The sequence below is a fragment of the Archocentrus centrarchus genome, unplaced genomic scaffold, assembly GCF_007364275.1.
Source record: "Archocentrus centrarchus isolate MPI-CPG fArcCen1 unplaced genomic scaffold, fArcCen1 scaffold_112_ctg1, whole genome shotgun sequence".
In the NCBI taxonomy this organism is placed as follows: Eukaryota; Metazoa; Chordata; class Actinopteri; order Cichliformes; family Cichlidae; genus Archocentrus; species Archocentrus centrarchus.
The window spans coordinates 34,115-41,163 of record NW_022060158.1 but is presented as its reverse complement, the minus strand read 5'-3'; the positions used below and the strand labels follow the sequence as shown (position 1 = coordinate 41,163).

The 7,049-nt window shown below is 40.2% G+C and overlaps 1 long non-coding RNA gene across 1 annotated transcript; it reads right to left on the bottom strand.

Moving 5' to 3' along the window:
- Positions 1–745: 745 nt before the first annotated feature.
- LOC115775380 (uncharacterized) lies at positions 746–4,689 on the bottom strand. Its single transcript, XR_004019309.1, has 3 exons — positions 4,608–4,689; positions 3,264–3,355; positions 746–873 (listed from the first exon to the last, which is right to left on the bottom strand). It is a non-coding gene; the product is annotated as an uncharacterized LOC115775380 (long non-coding RNA).
- Positions 4,690–7,049: the final 2,360 nt, after the last annotated feature.

The window sequence follows — 7,049 nt, the reverse complement described above, 5'->3', positions numbered from 1 at the left end:
AGGTGGTTGTCAGGGGGTCACTGACCAATGTATAGACTTGTGTGACTGGGGCTTTAGCAATCATTTTCCCTGCAACTGCCATCAACCTCCAGCAACAACTCACAACTAGTTGGGGAATATTAATTTTTCTTTTACAACCAGCTGTTGCCAGATGGTTGCAGACGCCTGTGTGACTGGGGCCTGAATCATATAATATATGAAGTCACCCAATGGTTTTCAAAGTCCAGTTTATGAATTATAAGGTTGAGCATATTGGTGACTGACATCACTTTTATAATGGAAACCTGTAAGGCGTGGCTGAAGAAAGATCATAAGGTGCACGAATAAGGCTGAACAGAAGAGTGAAAGGAGGGCAGATGCAGTCACAGATGAGCACTGTTGTTTCTTCTTGATCATCTTCACTAATAATCAGCAACTTGTTCAGTGATTTTCCAGCAGTACAGAGACCATCTGCTGCAGATTGTGTGGTTTCATGGCTGCAGGAGTGTCTGGAACCTTCAGCCCATGCTTTAAAACCAACATCACTGACTCTTGGTCTCAGTAACCAGCTGCTTTCTCTTTTTTCCTTTCATCAGAATATGCAGAGAGGCAGCCGCCATCATCCTTCTCCACAGCGTTAACTACATTGTAGAATTTTGTTATTTTATGTCTCTTAGCTTTAAGAACCTCAATTACATCCTGAAGGGCAAAGAGGAGAAGAGCCGTAGATGGAACAAAAGCAGCAGAATTTATTGTGTCATATAAATATAGTGAATATGTTACCTTTTCACCCCTGAGTTCAAACTTTGCTTCATTTTGAGAGTCAACATAAACAACTGGAGTATCAACTGCCTCTTTAAGGCTCTTTCCAAACCAAAGGTGGTTCATGATGACCTTGGAGAGAAATAGAAAAAAACAAAGTCATTTACAAGATGGGAAAATGATGATTACAGGATGGATTAGGGTGAAGACACTCATGAACAGAGAGGGGCATCAGTCTGCATCAGTTTATCTTAATGGCACTTTGTATGATTGCCATAGACACGCACCGAGGCCATTCCAGTTGTGATCCAACTCCCCCCAGACCCCCCAATCACCAGTATCTTCAACTGTGACTTCAGCACAGCTGAAGCCATATTGGAGGGAGGCCACTCGCCTGAGAAATACAACAAATTGAGTGACAGGGCAAAAGTACAATCCTGACTCAGAGAAGAACAAGCAGAAAATGATTCGGTCTCATTAACAAGCAGTGTGTACACACAAATCTGTGTCTAAATCATGTGTACAAACATTTCTCACACAAATCATTGATTCAGCATCCCGAATTTGCTTTGTAGTGCTACTGATCATGTATGTTAACAAATGATTTTGGCCTGAGTCTCAGAAATTTTCTGGGGCTGGGTCGTGGGGGCAGCAGCCTAAGCAGAGAAGCCCAGACCTCCCTCTCCCCAGCCACCTCCTCCAGCTCATCAGGGGGGACACCGAGGCGTTCCCAGGCAAGCCAAGAAATATAATCTCATCAGCATGTCCTGGGTCTGCCCCGGGGCCTCCTCCCAGTAGGACATGCCCAGAACACCTTACCAAAGAGGCTCTCAGGAGGCATCCTAATCAGATGTGCAAACCACCTCAACCGGCTCCTTTCAATGCAGAGGAGCAGCAGCTCTACTCTGAGACTGCACGCCTCACCCTATCTCTAAGGGAGAGGCCAGCCACCCTTCGAAGGAAGCTCATTTCTTCCGCTTGTATCTGCTATCTTGTTCCTTCTGTCACTACCCAAAGCTCGTGACCACAGATGAGGGTAGGGACCAGTAAATCAACACTTTTGATTTCACACTCACCTCCCTTTTCAACATGACAGAATGATACAGTGCAAGGTTAAAATAGTTTTTGGTTTCTAAAATTACAGTTTAGTTTTATTTAATTTTGCCTTTTTTCTTCTTTATTTTTTATATGTAGTGCCAGCTGACAGCTGAAAAAAATGCTGGGACTTTTCCCTTCTTTGGTCCTCGCTCTTTGTGGTCAGTCTCTCTTTTTGGCTGCAAACATTTTTGTATTCTGTTTGTTTGTTTTTTCCACTTTGTTCATGCCCTCCTGTCCATTCTGATAGTTTCCACAGGAATTTGATGCTACTTATATTGAGTCCTTATATTGATTCTTTGATTATTATTCCTGATAAATTTAAAAACTGTGGTGAAAAGTAGCTGGAAATACTTGTTGCATGGACCCGACGTGTAGCTACATTTTTCGAGAGGTGCACGTTAGGTTACGTTGTAGGTTACTGCATAACTTCAGAGGGCTTTCTGTAGCCGCCTTGTGTGCACTTCTCAGGTGGATTTTGAGTTTGGTGGGGTTTTTCCCCTTGTGAAGTGTTCCACACATTTTCCCATCATCCACAACAAGACAGTCGTTTCTATCTGTCTCACTTTGGCAAAGAAATCCCTCTTTCTCCCACATTTTGCTTTTGCGATTATTTTGTGGACTGGGGCAGTGAGCAGATAAACACACACACACACACACACACACACACACACATGCACACGTACACAGTGAGGTGCTGTATGGTGCTCCCAGCTAAAACTAGAGTGGGTACAATGATTTCATATCAGCTCATAAGGTTTTTAAATAAACTGACAAAAAAGAAAATGAAGGGAGTTTTATCTGTCATTTCAGTACGTTTCAGTTAGTTTTGTAAACCCACAATACAGTTTCAGTTATTAGTTTTTTCCTTTTAATTACCATTTTTATTTATTTCATTTTATTTATACCTACAACGTCCACATCACTGCAGACGCAGCCCCAATCGGTCTGTTAATCTTCCACTTCCTTCTCCACTTGTGATCAGGACCTCAAGATACTCCTACACCTAGGATAGCAACTCGCTCCTGAGCTGGAGTGGGCACTCCACCCTTTTCTGACTGAGGACCATGGCCTCAGAGTTAGAGATGCCAATTTTTATGCCAAGATAAGATTCTGAGGTCACCAAGGCCGAAGCCATCCACCACTTGGATAAGTGTAAAAATTCTGTCCATTAAAAATTATGAACAGAATCGGTCACAAAGGGCAGCCCTGGCAAAGTCCAACACCCACAGGAAACAAGTCCGACTTATTGCCGGCAGTACGGACCGAGATTTCACTACAGTTGTGCAAGGACTGAATGGCCCACAACAACGGGCCAGACACCCCATACTCCCACAGGACCTCCAACAGGATACCCAGAGGGACACATTGTTCCTCTTGAATCTGAGATTCAATTAAATGTGAAATGCATCCTGCTGATGTCTTACCAGGAGAGATGCTATCAGCTCTTCCACAGAAGTCATGCAGCTGGTTGTTGAGGATAATTCCAGTGCTCAGAGAAAAGACCATCGAGCCAAATCTGTAAACAAAAAATAAATAAATAAAAAAAACAGACAATACAAATTCACTCCTTGCAATAGAGACATCACACAAAGCAGTTTCTAAAAAATTTTAACAAACATTTTTTATACGTTAGGTTCAAAGTAAGAATCATTTTTGATAGCTCCTAACAGGGTTATAATAGTTTTGGATTTTACATTATAGTTTAGTTTTAGTTAGTTTTTACTTTTTTTTCTCTAATTCAGTTAGTTTTAATTAGTTTTCAGAGTGGTTTTGCTCGTTTTTATTAGTTTTTATTTTTGGTTTCATGCTTAGTTTTAGTTAGTTTCAGTTAGTTTCAGTATTAGTTTTAGTATTTTCATACCTGATCAGGTGTAAGATTCAAGGCGCAAAAGTGACTATTGTGTAATGAAAACTTGACAAAAGATACAGTTTAAAGAAATATAGTCAACAACCAACTGTTCACAAGACATGCTAAATGTGTGTAATATTAAGGACACACATGAACATAAACAGGGAGAAACAAAGAAAAACATGAACTCCCAAACTCAATAAATTCTACAATAAACTCCACAATAAAGTTCAGCATCAGTGCAGCAGATTAACAACAGCTACATGTGGTGTTAAACAAAAACAAACTCTTTGAAGGAGTCAAAGCTCAAATCCAGCTGCATCCTGATGTTCTCACCACCTGAAGCTGCTTCTGTTTTGGAGCTAGCTTGGTTAGATGCTCGCTAATTAAACCTGCAGGGTCTTTGCGGCCTCTGTACACAACCTACAGAAGTTGCCGACCTCATGTCCGCATTTATGCTTGTGTAGCTGGATTGTGTGTGTTAATTATCTTGTGGTCGTGTGCAGGTGTTTGTACTCAAAGAACCTCCATACGGGACTCGGCAGACCGCAGCCATTACTTTGCGGACCAGCGCGGTGAGCGCACGCACATGCGCACTCACACAGTTGTCCTGTGGCGCTCCCAGCTTAAACTCGGAGAGCGGAAACAATGATTTCATATCAATCCACAAGGCTTAAAAAAAAACCCCCAAAAAAACAAGTAAATGAAAGTCAGTTTATCGATAATTTAAGTTAGTTTTAGTTAGTTTTGTAAACTCACAATTCAGTTTTAATTAGTTATCGTTTTTTCCTTTTAATTATAGTTTTTATTTATTTCAGTTAACGACAATGTTTTTTCAATTTCAGTTTTCGTTATTTCGTTCGTTTTCGTTAACTATAATAACCCTGGCTCCTAACAATGAAAACATCCAAATACTGACATGTAGTTGATGCTGCTGGTGACAGACAAAGCAGATCCATCTCAGCCAGCACAGACACACGTGTGGTACCGCTGCTGTCCAGATACGAGGTGAGGTTATCAAACTTGTCATGAGTCTTGTTAGTGATCAAGCTCTGTATGTGGCTGGCAAAGCTTTCCTCTGTGAATTTCTTTGTCACCTGTGAGAAGTACCGCATAGTACAGAAAATACAGGAATATCAAGACAAAAACTCAATTAGAGCCAAATCATAAAGAGATTTAGGTTAATATCATATATATATATATATATATATATATATATATATATATATATATATATATATATATAGACTGATATAACACAACGGTAAAACTTCTTCCACCACTATTTAAGCAATAACTAAATGTAACAACTTAAAAATGAACTGTCATGTCCTGGGCCATGTGCCCAGCTTTTTGTGTTTAGTTCTGGTTTCACTGAGGTTTGTTATATCCTAGTTTGTTTTGGGTTTTGATTATTCATCTTAGTTTCCTGTCTTGTTAATTTTGGTTTAGTTCCTTTTGTTCCTGTCTCCCCTGCATCTGTCCTGTGTCTGTGTGTTTCCTGTTTGACTTTGATCATCCTGTGTTCCTGGTACAGTAATTTGTGTTTAGTTCTGCTTCCCCTTGTGTCGTCTGGTTAATTACGTTCAGCTTTGCCCCTCACCTGTTGTGGATTAGGGTTAACAATTCAGAAGTGTAACAGCATGGAGACCACACTGTGTCTAAACAAATGTAAAAAAATTAAAAAGGTGCGCACCAAAAGTCAAATTTATGCATGTTGAGTACACCACAATACAAACACAGAAGCACAGAAAATAAAAACCTGGTTTCTAGTGGACTCTAATTTCCAAGATAAGATGTAGGTCACCTTTATAGATTCCCGTATAAAGGGACATTGGGATAAACCCAGCAGTAATGAAAGGATAGAATAAAAACCAGTTCCCACCAAGTGTGCACTCAATCTGGTAGAAAATTAATCGAGTAGCATGATAACTTGTGTCCCAACTTCCCTTACCCATCTCTCATATTGGCCACACACCTGAGACAGTTCAGACAGATGTGCTGATTACAGATAAATATGTTGTTTCCTAAAACAAATAACACCTGCATTTGGCAACTACTGAGCATTTTAAGCCAACCTGTTTCTTTCATGGGTGTTTGGGTTGTTTGCGTTCAGAGTTAATTGATCACATGCTCATTAAAGGAGACATCCACCACCTCCTCCTTTAAAAATCAAGTCTGCCAACTTCAACAAGACACTAGTTGAAAGACAGAAGCATTTTCTATGAAGTAACCAGAAAAAAAATATTGCATTTATCTGAATTGATAAAAGATGTAAACCATTCATTTACTTTACACACTGTTACGCCACATGATGTTATATCTTCTTGGCATGGGTGACTTTAAGGTGTCACATGACCAGCAGGACTCCTCGATGCCTCATGAAAGCCCTGTTTAATAGAGAGCCCGTGGTTCATTAAACATGTATCTCCTTCCCTCCAACAACACCACCAAAAACTAAACACAATGCTGCAAACGAAGCATCCCCATGCCATGGCCCTCATGTATCGTGACACATCCCTGCACTTTGAGGCCTCAGTGGAAGACCCAAATGGATGAAGAGACAGGGAGGTTTTTTTTTTGTTGTTGATGTATACAATCTAGCAGAGTGACAGATGCAGAAGGAACAACTGTAATCAACTCCCACAATGTTACAATCCCTCTGCAACTATGCAGTATATTACAATGAATATTTATTGTAACTTACTTTCTTTGTGCTTTTGTCTCTCCCATACCAAATAAGGATCTATTAGAGACCATTTTTGTCCACTGTGACATATCTGAGTGAAGTGAACAGATATACATTTATCATGTGTAATGAAATTAAGTGTTAAATCACATGGAAAATACCAGATTCATAAAGGCCTTACTATCTGACTAACCTCACTTTCCACACATTTCCCCGACACCAAGTTGTTCCTTTATATTTTCTGAAAACCTACACAGGCCAATTATGCTCCATATGATTTCAGACCGTTTGCAGTCCTGGTTTTCTGGACCACTGCAGCAGAAAATGCAGAAAATTTATTTTTTAGTTACCAGTTTCTAAATCTTCAGGTTTCACATTTGATATTGCTGCTTAAAGACATGGCAACGCTTCACTTGCATGGGCAGACTGGGGTGAAGCAGTAACAGTTTGTGGTGGTGGTGCAGGCAGGGGTGGATGCTTCTCTTTGATAAGAGAAATGGATGGACTCCCATGTAGCCATTTGTTGGGATTTGTTGAGTTGACTCCTTATAATTTAGGTTGATACTTCAATATTGTAAATAGTCCCGATATTGATGTTTTCCATCTTTCCTCCTCTTTTCTTTGCTCGCCTCATATTCTGACATAACTTCACCTCAACTGGGATGTAGGCCT